Here is a 17,360-nt window from a genome sequence, read left to right as displayed (position 1 = left end):
AACATGCAGATTGGGGCAACATTTTATTGGAGACAGTAAATTGAATGAACGCGTGAATGTGATAGTGAATGGTTGTATGTCTGTATGTTGGCTGGCAACCAGTCCACAGTGTTCGACGCCCCTCGCCCAATGTCAACAGTGTTGGGGTAGACTCCCCAGTGGGTTGTAAATACTTGGGCCCTGCTAGGCCAAGCTTAAACCAGTTTGGCCAGTTTTCAGTCTTAATTCACAGCTTCCTCAAACAGCCTGGAGCCGACGGTGAGGACAAAGGATTGTAAAACTTTTGGAGGGAAAACATTCTCCAGCAGACCTGAGAATCTCCCCCTGGTGGTTGGAAAATGTCCTGAAGAGCCTTCAGGACCCCCGCTGAGTTCCAAGCCCCACCCACTAAGGTCGGAATCCTGACATTCTCATTGGCTGAAAGCCAACTGAACCCTGTGACCACTTCCGGAGGAAGCAAGAACCTCTCAGGTAGAATAAAACCACTGAGACATCAATAATCGCTGCCATTTTACCCTGCTCTAAAGACATCACCAGGCCCCTTCGGGGCCTCCCAGCTGATTTAGTTGCTAAAGGGGGAAACCTTAGTTATTTTCTTTCATTCCTTTCATTGTCCCTTGTCTCAGTCGACGTTTTTATTTCCAAAAGGACTTTTGCTGTTTTAACTTGAAAAGACCAAACAGGAAATTGCACGCGGAACAATCTCAGACTGTTTCACTTTCCCCACGGACATTATCAATCAATCAATCAATCAAATTTTATTTGTATAGCCCATATTCACAAATTACAATTCATCTCATAGGGCTTTAACAGGGTGTGACATCCTCTGTCCTTAACCCTCAGCAAGAGTAAGGAAAAACTACAAAAAACCCTTTTAACAGGGTAAAAATATGTAGAAACCTCAGAGAGAGCCACATGTGAGGGATCCCTCTCCCAGGACGGACAGAAGTGCAATAGATGCCACGTGCAGGAGAACATCATCAATAATCAAAGTCTCTAGCAGCATTGATGAAGCACAGTCCATGCTCAGCAACCATCTAGACCACGATCCACCATCCAGACCAGACGCCACTTCAGTCCTCAGTCACCGTCCACCGCCGCCCACCAGGAGGACCCATCACAAGCCACCACTGCGGTCCTGGTCCACCGCCCGTGCCCAATGCCAACGCGACACAGGGTCCGCCACCAGCACCACGATCAGCCCACATGACTCAGAATCCGCCACACTGGATCCAACACCGCGACCCCCGGTGCGCGATCCACAAACCGTAATCCATGGTGCGGCCACAGAGGCCCTGGATCTGCGGGTGATAAAGCAAAGGGATTCCGGGGAAGGGGGATAGGGATGGAGAAGAGGAAGGAGAAGCTGGAAAGAGAAGCTCCGTGTGTCATGTGTCACAAAATAGAACAAGTAACGTTCTGGCGCACTAATTAGCTCTAACTATAAGCTTTATCAAAAAGAAAGGTTTTGAGCCTACTTTTAAACGAACAGATGGTGACTGCCTCCCGAACTGAAAGTGGTAGATTATTCCACAGCCGAGGGGCTTGATGGCTAAAAGCTCTGGCTCCTACTCTACTTTTAGAGAATTTAGGGACGACAAGTAGGCTTGAATTCTGGGAGCGGAGTGCTCTAGTGGGTTTATAAGGTATTAACAGCTCTTTAAGGTATAAAGGCGCTATATTATTAAGGGCCTTGAAGGTGAGGAGGAGAATTTTAAATTCTATTCTAGATTTAACTGGAAGCCAGTGTAGCGATGCTAATATTGGAGAAATGTGCTCTCTTCTCTTTGTTCTCGTCAGGACACGTGCTGCAGCATTTTGGACAAGCTGTAGAGTCTTTAACGACTTCCTGCTGGAGCCTGATAATAATGAATTACAATAGTCCAGTCTCGATGTAACAAAGGCGTGGACTAGTTTTTCTGCATCTTTTTGTGAAAGGACATGTCTAATTTTTGAAATATTACGCAAGTGGAAAAAAGCGGTCCTAGAAATTTGTTTTAAGTGACTATTAAAGGATAAATCAGGATCGAAGATCACTCCCAAGTTCCTGACTGTTTCCCAAGTTCCTGACATTACTTCCTTTTCCCAACGATCTACAAACGGCTTCCACAGCCGTCCCCTGCAGAAGCGCGAGATTCATTCCGCTGAGGAGCACGACCTCCACATCCCTGAAGAAGAAGGACGATGTTCATCCCGTCGAGGCAGCACGAGAAAATCCGCTGCTTGTCCGGTCCAGCGGCGGCTCACCGCTTGAGAGACCACGTGATTCACTGGCCCGACGCGCACGCACACCGCGAGGGTGGTACAGTAAGAGGCTTTATTGTCTGGGCAGATGTTAATCTAATACGTAGCGTATTGTTTTAATACTTGAATGTATTTGTTTTGTATGAGACCGCCGAGTCTCCAGTGTTTTAGCGGCGATTCGCCACTTCCGGTTTCCGGTTACGGCCTTGTGCCATAGTTTTTAAGCGCCGTGAGCAGCGTCTCCAGATCATTGTGACCGTTTGAACAACGTTAAAGATACTTTACCGGTCAAACCTCAGCACACAACGCCACTTGGGTGCTGAGTGGTAAAGTAAATATAACTTGTCTCTGACGGTGCTTTTTAGAGAGTTTTGCTCTCTCCTTGTATTCTCTCTCTCTCTCCTTCTAAACCGACCTATACACACATCCGATCTGTATTTAGAATACAGTTCATGTAACATAATTAAATCTATATTCTGAGAGGCTGGACACATCTGGAAGCCATGCGGCCGAACGCCAAAGCAGAGACAAAGAATTCTTTGTCTGAAAATCCCTTGGTGTAATTCATGTGACGACCACCAGTGTGAGCTCCGGCCACATGGTGTCATTAACATAGACTCCATTTTGAATAACGCAAGTTAAACCACCATTTTGAGTCTATTATTGACACGCCTCCTCTCTCACTCTCCTCCCATTCTGGCTCTAAATTCATAACGGCTCCGCCATCTTGTTTTGTAGTCAATCCGCCATTTTGAGAGTTTTTATGCCTTGATTCCACGAATCATGATCGGCCGCCATCTTGGTTGTGACGTGACTGCGTCATCGCCACGCCCCCCCTTCTTTTCTCTCTCTCTCTCTTACACACACTCACACACACTCACACACCACCCACACAGACATAGAGACACATTGATAGACAAACAGATACACACACACACAGATACACATAGATGAATACATGTGTTTTCTAAATTGTGATAAGCGGCTGCTGTTGTTATCTTTGAAATATAGGAGTTTGTTAAAATGATGAATCATTAAATAACACTAACTGTATTTCACATGCACACACATAGACACACACACACAGAGAGACACTTTGACACAGACACACACACATACCGAGACAGACATACATAGGTAGACCACCGGTTTTACATGTATTTTCTGAATTGTGATAAGTGCTGCTGCTGTGTTTATCTTTGAAATATCGGAGCTTGTTAAAATGATGAATCATTGAATAACATAACTTTATTTCTCCTTTTTAATAAATGCTTTTGTAATTAAAGTATCTGTAGTCTGTGATTATTTGTGCATATGTATGTGATTGCAGCTGGATTATGATTGCCTGTGCTCGAACTTAAAACCCTTCCTTGTTTATTATATAATCATTAATACTAAATGTTGAGATTATTAATATAACTTAAATCATTGAGACTGATATTTTATAGATTGACTCGTTGGTCCCTGTAACCAGGGTAGTGCCCCGCGACAATAAGCAATGATTAAAGATTTGTATTATTCTTAATTGACAATTTTATTGTTTTCATTAATTATTTTAACTATTATTAATGGATAACCGTATCATTTCTAATTAAATGTGTTACTGTTCTTAATTAATAGCGTTATCATTTTTGATTATCTTTAATAAATAATTGTTATTTTAATAATCATATTTCATGATTATTACTAATTAGCCAACGTCAATTCTACTACTACTATTGCACAACAACAGGGATTGGTTCCAGTTCCCCCAATGCCTCTCAAAAAAGAAAAGTGGCATAGATAATGGTTAGATGGATAACAAGAAAAGCATGTGTCATAACCACATTAGTAATGTCATACTGACAAGTCGAAGAGTCCACTGGAAACATTTTCACATATTGTCTGCTCTAATGCTCCGTCACCGGAGAAATGATCATGACTCAGATAACTCATGACCACCACTGCTAGTCCAATGACAACCTTACTACATGAATTTACTCCACCTAACTGAAACTGAGTGGTCAAAAAAGTGGACTAGAATTGTTTATATCTATTATTATAAAAATCCTCTCAAATGCAGCAGGCCACTGATAATGCTGTGATATCCCTGGAGCATGCCACTGCCATTCTTTCATGAAGAGTTGTTAGCCACTGGGAGAGATTAGCATTTTTACTGCAGTGGATTGGTTGTCTGCACCGCATCAGTTCAGACAACTTTTCTCATCCATTAGTGTATTACGAAAACATGACACATTGGAGAGACAAAGATGCATGCGCTGGTGAGATAAGCACACGCACAGGGCTTAGGAACACCTAACCTTCACAGTTGCAATAAACAATAACATGTGACTTAAGAGGATTTACATAAGATGAGAGGAGTAATCAGAGGGAGGGAAAAAACCAATGAGGCAGCAATGGCATCTCCTCAAAAGTCTCTGTGTTGCTGAATGAGGAAAAGTTGCAATTCCGCTGGATTTAGAGGAAGGCTGTTATCACTTTATTTCCTCAGCGCTACAAACCAATACTGATGTCACTTTCTTTTCAACCCAACCGGAACTCAGTGAGTTGACATGGTAAACCTCCGGCATTAGAGGAGCAGAGCAGGCAGGAAAAGTGACGTAAGATCGGGTTCAGACATATTATCAGTGCTCACTCTGGTCATGCAGGAAGATTCCTGTTTAGTGTGTTTGAGCTCAGACTTCACACATCCTCCTGCACCTACTGCACTACAGATGTAAAAAAAAAAAAAAAAATATCATGCATTTGCCACTTTGTCATCTCTGTGACTATTTTAATTATTTTCCTGTAGAACCAAAAGAGTTTCTTCTGAGAAGTGGTGCCCCATATTTGCAATTTCCTGCCCTCTTTTATGTCATTCTAATTCATTTATTTTCTACTCCTGTCACATTTCCTACATTTATGTAAAACTGAAATGCAATCTATTTTTACTCCGTATTTTCCTTTTACCTTGCTGGACTAAACATTAAACATTTATAAACTTAGCCTCTCTTACAAAACACAACATAGCTTCACAAGCAAGCTGTTTAAAGGAAATCAAAGTGCCTAAGTGGAGGTACTTGGAAAAATGAATTACCTGCATGACTGCATCACTGTAGGATTTATTAGCCAATATGGACACTTTTCATCTGCTCCCACGCACTACACAACCACTCACAACTCAAAGATCCATGCTAAGCTCTGCCCAGCTAGTCCTCCTTGCCTCCATCCGTAAAATGATCATCAGCAGGAGGGAAAACCTTCAGTGTTTTCCACTGCTCCTCTTCTTATATCGAACACTTGGCAAATTGATCATTATACTCGTCTAATATGATGACAAATCTAAACCCTGGTTTGCCATCACCTGGTCTGTGCATCTTAGAATCTGGCTCAGAACATGACATCAAGGCCCAAAGGTCCCCCTATGAAACCACATTTAAATTCACTAGATCTGGATTTTTGTTTTGCACCATATTACAAACATGCATGAATATCAGTCTCCAAAACATGCTCTTTAAACAAATATCTGTGAATTTTTCTGCATAGATCCAGAAAAATGTGCACATTCACACCAAATCTTATTTGATCTTCTCTCCCGTTTGTCTGGCACCTACAGAGCGCTGTGCACCAGCACTCATAAGAGCAGTTATTCCACAGTACAGTGCACTGATGAGAAATTCACTCGTTTGTGTAGATGTGTCACCATAATCTCTATAGAATAATTTTGCAAATGTGTCTTTCTGACAGTGACAGACATGTATATACTCATACACATTATAACTGTCACATAAAATACCCTTTCATTGTGCTTTGCCTCGTACATACACCCACCTCCGCATTTTATTTTTGTGCACAGAAAAGTTGTTTGTAGGCTATACAAATACAATTTGATTGATTGGTTAGTAAGGTTTTGTATTGTATTCCTTTGTGCCTATTTTTTAAACAATTACCTATTTCTTTATCTATTTAATAGTTTCTAAAAATTAATCCATTTGTGTGTGTGTGTGTGTGTGTGTGTGTGTGTGTGTGTGTGTGTGTGTGTGTTGTACCATTGCATATGTATTATGTGTGAGCAGACATTACCAATAACATTATTCTGTTCCAGATTCTGATTGTGAATATGAACAAATGGTTCAGGTTTGCATTACCATGAATCACAGCCAGATGGCACTGTTCTCCTCAGGTTGGAAAGGAAAAGGGATTTGGAGTTGTGACTGCTGAAATGGATTATAGTACACACATGAAAATGCTAACACAATGATGTGATGTGTACGATAAATAAAATCTTTGTAAAGAAATACTTTTTTATGATCTGATGTGGTTTATATCTGGCACAACATTCAAATTCAGGGTTAGGGCCTTTTGGAATATATTTGTCATTTTACAACATCGGATTCTTATGTAATGTTATAAATTGTTTCATAGAGCAACTGGAAGAGATTCAGAGTTATGTCAACCACAAACATGTGATGCATTATTAAACACGTTGCTTGGAACCAACTGAATGATTTGCTGGAATATGCAACCTTCAATCTAAATAATAGACATATAAATATAACCATGTAATAAGGCTTCAACTGTGACATTAAGTGATTCCCTGACACTTTGCCCATAAAGACACTGGGAAGTCTTCAAAACATTTGTCAGTCACATTGTTGCAGCTCAAGCATCAGAAGGCAGCTGTTAAGCAGACTCTAAAAATGTTAAGCTTCCAACAATGGGAGGCAGAAAATGTGAAGGGAAACAATTAAATTACGCCTTGCATGAAGTTTGCTTTTCATTTTGTGAGGCAAATTTAGTGCCATGGTTAATCATTATGCTGTTGAACACGATTTGCAAAAATATTCAAGAGCTTTATGTGCCTCAGTGCCCCTTCTGTATTGAAAAATAATGGGCCTCTATCCAATTAAAAACTGCATTAAATCTCTAAAGTATTACATGTACTTTACTGGTATCTCTCTGATTAGGCTTTTGAGCATGTACAGATGCTGACAGCACACTGAGAAAAGGCGCTCTGTCTGACTGCTCCCTTTTAAATCTAGTTCAGGAGTTCAGGATTTTCTGTGGATACGGAAGGTGCACACACCCATTTGTGAAATGTTGTTTTCATCAAAATCTTCAATCCAGGAGAAATGTTTGAGGAAGGAAATTTGTGTTGGACTAAAACACACAAACACTCACATGAGTAAAACAAATTAAAGAGAGAACCTGTTTTGTTGCTTCTGAAAGGTAACATTTTCACTCCATAACCACTTCTTTAATGCTGTTTTCTTAGCACTCAGCTTTAGTTTTGTAATTTATTTAGTCTAAATTGAAGTGCCGCTAAATGTGTCCACACAGTGATATTGTGTATTGGAATGTAACAATAACAGAAAGAGTTTGCAGAAAGAGATTATCTCTTTTTCTGTGACGACTTTTGATGTCAAGACCCATTTTGTTAGACACACACACACACACACATGCACACACACACACACACACACACACACACACACACACACACACACACACACACACACACACACACACACACACACACACACACACACACACACACTGTACATGTACACACCCACACTCGCGCACTACAGAGATTTGGAATAATTGAGCTGCCTCTCGATCACTGTCTCAAACCCGCAGTCCACATTCTTTTAAAAACTGACCAAATTATGATTACAAGTAACAAGCAGGATAGTTGCACAACCGACTCACTCCCACTATATTTTTGTGTTAATTAAAAGATTTGCAACTACATGTGTCTGCAGATAATCAAAATGTCTTCTGCTGCAGCACTCCCAGATGCATCGGCACTCCAGAGCTCATTTGCTTGCTGCGATCTCATGTTTGTTTAGAATTAATCAATCTACCCACAATTGAGTTAATTAATTAGTGTTTTAATGCTACTCTTTATAATTGCAGTCAGATGAGTCTGCAGACAAAGCAATCACATTAATGCAAATACAACATATAATTGTTATTCAAACTTCCTCGGCAGCGACACGGGAGAGCCGAGCTCGTCCCGGCTTCACCCGAGGAGGCACTAGATGGCACCATTGAGCAGGGCTTCTCCTCCTCGCCCTCTTGTCACTTCCTGGATATTGTTCAATAAACTGTCTTCATTGAGTGAATGTGCATATGCATTGAGGGGTAGATGACACAGGGGTCCCTGTGATACCCTCACTTGCAGATGAACATCCATTTAGCGTTGCATCTGTGAAATGAAAGGTCAGTGTTTCCAACAAGTGCAACACATATAGTACATTCTGTTTAAAATGTGATATCTCCATGTATCTAGTGCGAATCCAAGGCAGCGTTTAGTCTGTGTGTCTCCTCGCTCCCCTGATAATGTTTAATTTGCTTTTTCACAAGAGGCATCAACAGCATGACCTTAGAGGCTTCTTTCTCTAAATGTCAGGGGCCGTGTTCTTTTCAGGAACATTTTCCACAAAGCTTTTTCCCACTGTTAAGAGCGTCATTCCCTCAGTCTCATTGAATCTGTGTGAGGATAAATGCTTGACAATGCTTTCTTCATGCAGATAGGCCAGGATTATCAGGATTACTGCTGTGCTATAATAATTAGGTAAATAATGATTACTCTTAACGGCTTGCTCAGGAATTCTGCAAAAAACAAATGTCAAAGTGTGTTTTTATTGAAGCATCTATTCCAGTTACAGATGAAAAGTTAGCAACACTGCTTTGTTTGTATTGTTACCTCTTAAAAACTTCCCATCACTCAAATTGTATTCATGGCTTCTTCATTATCATTGTTCTCAGTATCATTAACCACAGCTCATTTTGAATTGCAGGGCTTTGTAGAGTACGTTTTTGTTTACCCAGTTTTTCAGGAATATGCCTGTATCATTCAGCAGCCTCTCAGTAAGAGCCATTATTCCCACATCTCTTTAGTTTATCTCCTCTGATGATCTGCTCAGATAGATATGACAGCTGAATAAATATGCAAACGTTGTGCGCAGTGCCACACTTCACCATAGAATTTCTATTATGCTCTCAGATTTAGAGACGAACAGTATATTGAGATAACAATGGCACTCTTCGGGGATTCGGATGAATGGGGGTTTTCTTCTTTATCATCTTCCGATAAACTCTGGATATCAGCAGAAAGAATCGAGACACTTACTCATTTGCTTAGACTAATTAAAAATGTCTTTTCACAAATCTGCTGTTGATACTTTCTGAAGAGATCTTTGAAAATGTCAGAATAAAATGGGATTCATAAATCACACTTTCATCAATTAACTTAGTCAGCAGTGTCATGTCTTTTAGTCTTCAGCCATGCGACTGTGTCCTTCAAAATTAGTTTTATTTGATGTAAAGATGGTGTGATTGCAAAACAAATGTTATCAGTGCTGGTATAGCATTACCTAAGAGGTAATGACTCTTAAATTAGATTATTATTTTAATGGGAAGGGTTCATTGTAAATTTCATTGCAACTGACCCTAAATTATTCATCTAAAAATGTGTTGCTCTTTTTTTTCCTACTCAAAAATGAAATATGTTTTTTTTCTCCAAAATAAAACAAAGCTACCAAAAGAAAATTAGTAAAAAATAATTTAAATAAAAATCTTCAGAATCACAGCCTACATGCAGTGATCGGTGCACTGCTTGACCTGTGGGCATATGTTGTCTTTTTATAGCATATTCTGGTGAGTATCTCAGCTTTAATACATTGGGATTTTGCCGGGCCCCCAGCTCCCAGCATGCTTTGAAACATGTAAGTCTCTTTTCAATCAGTTTTTGAGCATGGCATCGATATTGGCTACATTTGTGGCAGAGGAGGCGCTTTGGCAGCAGCGTTTGAAAAGAATTGCCATGGGAGGGGTCGGCTTGACCCAGCTTTAATGCAAAACTGAAAAGGAGAGGAAACAAAAAAAAAATTCTACTATATTTAACCAAATCTGCAGCTTACCCGGAAAACACATGATAATGATATCCTCTTAACACTCCTTGCTGGAGAATTACAGCCCTCGCGGCTGCAGGGGCCAAGATTCAAGACCAGAGAGAAGATGCAGTTATTACAGCACAATCATTACGTTGTGACTGTTTTTCTGGCCCCGTTCACCTCACTTGGTCAAAAGAGCAGCACTGCAAAATTAGCAATTAATGGGGCAACGCTGACTCCTTCCTCAGAAACGGGTGCTTTACCCTCAGATTCTAAATAAGCCCTTGTAAATGTGATTATTTTCATGTTGGGTTATTCATTTTAGTGGATTTGCTTCTGCACTTCAGATATGTTAATTGAGGTATAGTGTATATGTTAACATTTGTGCACGAGTTTGACTAGATTTCTGGTAGTTTACAAGAGCAACATTAACATTGCTCCCTCAAGAGGATTAATAACTTCTCTTTGCTTACGAGTGTCCACATGCAGCAGCTCCGTCCTCATAATATAGTGTGAAAACAGACACAGCTTCCCTGACAGGTTTCTTTTTGTTTTCACTAAATCTTAATTAGCGATTAGTTCGAATAATTCTCAAACTGCCTCTTTTTTTCTTCTCTCTCAGTGGAGGATGGTCTGTTATTTTAATTAAGCAGAGGTCGGATTTATTAACTCAGCAGGAGTGTGTCGAGTGAAGCTGTGGAAATCAGCAACGCTTCACATTGTGCCACTCAACGCATCAAATCTAGTCCAATGGGTCAGGGAGGCGCTGTGGTGAACATGAAAGGCGGGAGAAAGCTAGAGAAAATAAGGTTGTCTGAAAAAGTTTTTAAAAAATGAAAGTATGCTCTGAAAAAAGAGGCAAAAGATGTGATAATTAAAGACGAGTGAGAGAGGCGGTATCTTGCATCTCACACGATCAGACTATAAATCAAAATGTTTCTGTCATATCTCGGTTCAGATCTTTGGACAGTATATAGCTTGTTCCTCGTTCAACATGACAGCTGGCTCCACATCAAGAGGATTGATGTACAGTAAATACAAATAACATTTTCAATCTCCTCTTAGATTGGGAAATCTAAAAACACCAATGTTATCTAGTGCATCAAAATGACTTTGCCCACCCCCAAAAAAACAAAAAACTTTACAAAGGCTCTTGTTGTTGCAGATGGCTTCATTCATTCTGGAGTGTAAAACAGGTTTTAGGAGGACGATGCAGGGTAGATACATTATGACTTGAAATCCACAACCCACCGATTCAGTTAATACTCGAACACAGAGAGACAGATGCAAATTTACAGCAGCACCAAACAGTTTATTCTTGGGTTTTGTTTGTTAGAAATCTCTGCAGGGTAAGATTGCAAAGTGTTGTACATTCTGTCTGTGGCCAGAAGGCAATTACTGCCAGAAAGCTTTTGACTCCTCCTGATTATGTGATGCCTTTCAAAAAATTACACAGATTTCACATCACATGCTGAGCATACCTCGGCTGCAGTTGGGAGCCTCAGAAGAAAATCCTGACATTCATGCACACCAACCCTGAGCCCCCGCATCTACTGTGGGCTGTATTTTGACTGTGGGGACGATGAAAGACAAAAAGGGGAGGGGGGTCACTGCTTCCACTCCCTGGTCAGTGCTGCAAAAAATATCCTCTTCATTTAGTGTTGATTTAAAAAAAAGAAAACCCCTCAGGATTGAATCTGATGCTCTTTGTTGTTCACACACTTTGTGTTTGTCCAGGTTTCTACTTTGTGTAATTCAGCAGTAATGACACAGACCTCATTCTCTCACTCCAAGGTAATAGTTGTGTTTTTTTAGGTTAAAGAACCACAGTGTGTGCAACAACGAATCATTGAACAAGTGAGTCAGTTTTATTTTACAAATATGTTGACTGTTAGTCAGGATCTGTCGGTGTAAAGTCAGTCCTGGTTCTCGTAGAGGAAGCTTAGTGGAGTAACTGTAGCTTTGCAACACTTACTTTCACCATTTTATGCAAAAAGAAAGATAAAGCATATGGAACCAGTCAAACATCTGGACAATGTAGTGTTGCTAATGTTAATTGCCAATTGTTTTCTAAAAAAACAGAGCACAGCTGTCAAAAACAACTCTGATCAAATCATATCATTCACACTGTATATTCATTTTGACCAGTACAAGTTTGGTTGTAGTTGATAAATAAAGTTGAAGAAGAGAGACATCCATTGAGTTATTTAAACTGTGAGTTTTCAACTTGGATATGCGTAGTATGTATTGTTTGGTTCTTAGGATTTAAAAACTTTTAAAAACACATGGTGGTTTACAATGGCTACACACATAAATACAATATTTCAGAAATTGATCACGTAGTTGAAAGATTGTAAAAACAAGTTAAACTACATTTATCACGGTTCAAATAATTCATCCCAATTGTAGACTGTCATAATCTTTTATTATTAGTAGACCTACTGCTGGGCTAATCTGGATATTTTTTGCAGTGTGCCCTGGGAGGCGTTCAGGTTGCACCAGCGTCAGTCAGGGGCCTCAACACTGACTGACACTCTGTGAATGATAGGGAAATCTAGCAGGTGCATTTGGCTTGCATACCTCTGATCAGTACACCACAGTGCTTGTCTTCTTGGCTTGCTCTGTAATAAGCTCCTTCAAAGATCAGTATGTACACCCCCCCTCCCACCTCCCTCCTGATAAGATCTGGAGTATGTAGTTCTCTCCTTCCTTTTATTCCCAACTCTTTTCGTTTTCTTAAGAAAATGTCAGTTTAATCATATCTTAATGCTTTGATAATGGGGTTCTCTTACACGGGCGAAGAACAGTCACTTCAGTGTCTTAAAAGCCCAGGATGTGGAGGGAAGGAGAGAATGTCTCTAAATTAAATTTGCTCGGGCCCTGCCTCAGCACTGTGTATGTTTGTGTGTGTGTGTGTGTGTGTGTGTGTGTGTGTGTGTGTGTGTGTGTGTGTAACAGTAGGAACTGAGGCTCTTTTTCACCCCTCTTGACAATCACACAAAATGTGTAATTGTTTCATGTGCACAAGTGGAAACTATTAATATTTAAATGTCAACTTGCTTGATTTCAATAATTGTGAAGGTTTAAGTGGAGACAAAACAGGGAAGTCAGTGTCGGCCAAATGCCTGCCTGTTTAAATGTATGTAGTAGGCTCTCTCTTTGCTGCATTCACATAATGAGGTGCAGAGACGAGTCACTTGCCATATGATACTTGTCTTTTTCACTAAATTTCTATCTGTGCCGTTTTTCGGAATGTAAATTATTTCAACAACAAATTGCCAGAAGGACACGGCAACAGGAGAACGAACAGATAAATTATTTGTAAAGTGTTGCTGCATGCTAACAAAGAAGAAGGGAAGCGCGCTGGTCCCTAATGGAAGTGCGTGTGCGGTTTTGCAGGTGTGATGCCAGCTGCTGAACCCCCCCCACACACACACACACACGCACACAAATATACACACTTTGCCTGTCACTCACATTGACAGGCAGTTGAGACACCGAGAGCGCACACACTCCCTCACTTCAACTAAAACTGTTAAGGTGTGTGTTACTCAAACGCCAGAAGGGAACTGAGCACTGAACTTCTGCTTCTCGGAGTGTTGGGGAAAAGAAAGAAAGTTGTTCATATTAGGTAAAGGCTGGAAAAACTTATAGCAGCACCACCCACTTTCAGCCATTTAGACAGTGTGAGAGGGAAAGACCAGAGGGCATATTTAAACAGCCCTGTGGCTCTTCCATGTCGCTGTCAGTCTGGGACTCTGCCGGCTGCAGCATTGTCTTGACCTACTTGTGACTCGTTCTCGTGCTGAATTAGAGGGATGGCTGACAAAAACAGCTCAACAAAGGGAGGGAAAAACAGCTTAAGAACAAATAGCCATTTCTGGTGGAGTTTCGAGTTCTAATCAGTGAAGCAGAAGCCAGCGGAGAGCAGGGGAGTCTGCGCACAAAAACATTATCTGCGTCTCAAGATGGATCCTTGACTAATCCCGCTGTCTGAGCTCAACGCTCCCAAGATGCTCGGAGACGAGGGAAGGAATACTGGAGGAGAGGAGGTGGTGAGGGGGAGGGAACAGGACCACAGATTCAGTGAAAAAAAAAAAAAGAGACAGTTTTGTCTTCCCACAGGCCAGTGTCAGTTCAGGGACAACATTTTGCCCCTAATTGCTCTCTCCAACTGCAGCAGATTAAGGACGGCCACTCCCTTTTACATCCAAAACAGGACTCTCGGCAGATCCTTATTGGAGTCACACTCGCTTTGGCCAAGTATTGGAGACTCAGGCGTTACCACTCTGTGAAAGAATCATCAGCAAACTGCGAGAAAGACGTCCCCCTTTCATCTTTTAATTAGTTAGTTTGCATTGGCTGGTACAGTAAGCGGCGGATTTGTTATTTATTTGCTGAAACACAGGCTGCCACATTATTGTGGCTCCACGCAGGCTGCTGTCCTCTTTGATTCCGGCTAATGGAGTCCCACCAAGCAACATAATATGTGCTGTATGAAAAGCCTCTAATTCCAAATCATCTTAAAGGAGCGCTGCATACAGCAAGAGAGAATGTCTTCACAATGACACACAAAAAAAAGAAAAGGGGGGAAAGAAAAGAGAACAACAAAAAAAAGAAAAACTCCATGTGATTCTCGTCTGGACATGAAACCAATTTGTTCACAGAATCATTTTACTGCCAGTCACTGTAAATGATTAAAGGGGAGCTCCTTCACATTGGTCTCTCACACAAAGCTCAATAAGCAACTGTCGCTAAACAAGGCTGAGTTGCATTGTAGTGTCACAATTCATTGAATTTACTATTGAATCAAATGACCCTAATGGTGAAAAATGTGTGTTCAGTACAATTTAATGGTGCTCCTAATTTTCAAATAAAGGGGAGAGCTTTAAAGAGCAGGGTCCAGTGATGCAGTGAACAGCGTTTGACCTGCTGCCGCTTAACAGGACTCTGTCACTGGCACTCTGTGAAAACTGTCAGGGTTACCATTGAGATGAATCTAAAACTGGCCACAGGGTTATTTTTAGACTTGGCTGCAGGATAAAAAGTTCCTGAGCCCTATAAGTAGGTCAGCTCAAGTGCTGTTCAGATTGCTGTTATGTACAATTACAGAAAAGTAGCATCTCCAGTCCAGAGCAACTTTTAATCCACCCTCCAGTGAATGAGCCAGTCGACTTCTCCCTCACCAACTTTTTTCAGAAAGCAAAAATCTTCCCTAAATAGTTTGTTCTATAAGTTGTTTTTGTTTGCCAGCCTGTCTTGAGTTTTATGTAAAAAAATAGCTGCTATAAATGTGTACAGTAACTGCGGCTCTTCCTGTAGGAGACAGGTTTTATATTACTGATCTTATTGTTTTCAACAGTCACTGCATATTTCTCTCTGTGTAACCCCCAGTATCTCTGCAATACTGGTGATGCTAATGCACAACATGCATCAGGGGTAACAGTCTGTCCAAGCTTTTTGTTTTTCATTACTAGTTATGTTAGAACTACAGTATTACAGTCATGTACAGGGACAATTTGTATTTTTATAATATATATTATTATATTTTAATTAAAGTATGCAGGGTTCCCTTTAAGGGTGTGCGTATTTCCAGTTTATTCCTGACCCAGAAAAGAATCGCACATTTTCAAGCCTTTATCTTTCCAGTTCAAACCTTTTCACTTTCATGAGTTTCAAGGGCAGGTTTCCATATGGGTGCAGTGTTCCATATTATGAGAGTGAGCTCGGTCAAATACACCCCTGCTGAATAAAGACCCTATATCACAACTGTGTATTCAATTGCATTAATTGAATAACAGGAGGAGAGCGGGTGACAGTGTAGGAGTGAAAATGATGAGCGACCGTTACAGTGGCGTGGCCTCCATTCCAACTTTGACAGGTAAACAATCTAATTGATTTTCCATGGCGTCTTGCCGGACTGTTCAATGCCACATTTCCAGTTTAAACGTCGGCCATTCTCAGTGTTTGCAGAACAGACAAGCCCGTCATCTGCAGCACTGAAAACATGTCAAGTTAGGACGAGTAATTTGTGGTGATGAATGACAAGTGCAGGCTCCTGTTCAGTAGTCTGAGCGCTCATTAGAAAACACATTTTCAGATGTCACCAGGCTTCTGTGTTTTTGTACTTTTTGGGTAAAATAAACAAATATTGCTTGAATACTGCAGTGTCACAGAAATGAGCAGAAGGAACTTAAACCTCAATTGACATGTCTCATGCAGCCGACTTTTTTGAACGTTGACAGCCATCTGTGTGGATTCCTTTCACTCTCCACTAATGAGCTGTGGGTTGAGGAGACCCAATCTACACAGGCCTGTCCCTGGGGCCCTGTGCAGCTGCCGGCGCGCACACACACACACACACACACACACAAACACACAAACATACACACACACACACACACACACACACACACACACACACACACACACACACACACACACACACACACACACAGCTACCAGCATCCTTCTGTGTTTGAAATCACACTTCAGCTAACTAAGATCTGAAGTTGCACAACTTCACATAGACTATGTTTTTTGTTGTTTTTCGCACCACACACATTCCTGTGTGCCAACTAGAGTAAAAGTGCCAACACCAGTGTAAAATAAATGTTTTAACAAAAAAAGTATCCAAACAAATCGCACATGATACACCTTATGCTTTGCTTGTGGAAGAAGCATTTCATAACTGTTGAATTTTTAATTTTGTTTTTGCTGAGACGTTAATTTGAATAATTAAATTACATTAAATTATTTAATCTTTAGTCTTGCTATACAATTGCGGGCAGTTGTTTTGATATATTCCTGAGCTTTTATGATGTAAGTATGAGAGTGGGAATCAGAGTCAGAGATGTCACATGTAGGAAAGGAGACGGCAAGAAAACGTTTTTTAAGTCAAAGTTAGCACGGCTATTCAGGCTCTTCCTTCCTCACATTCCCGCACCTGCAAGTGTTGTGACAATGCGAGGAAATCTATTTGATCCCTATCACACACAAAAGAGGATGAGCTGGAATGCCACTGATACAGAGCATGAATAGGAAATGACAGCAAGGGCCTAATCAATGTCCTCCAGGACTGGCAACCGTCTCGCCTTTGTTTCTTTCTGTAAATACAAGCCTCTTTAACATCACAATATAAGCCATTATCTTGCCTGGCAAGGTAAATTTTGGTGGGAGCTGCACAAAAACATACATTTTCCCTCTGCTTGGAGCAGATCAGTCAGGTGAGATCTA

This window comes from Platichthys flesus, chromosome 11 (assembly GCF_949316205.1).
Source record: "Platichthys flesus chromosome 11, fPlaFle2.1, whole genome shotgun sequence".
NCBI classification, from domain to species: Eukaryota; Metazoa; Chordata; class Actinopteri; order Pleuronectiformes; family Pleuronectidae; genus Platichthys; species Platichthys flesus.
The sequence above is the reverse complement of the archived record's forward strand: the minus strand, read 5'-3'. Positions refer to the sequence as shown.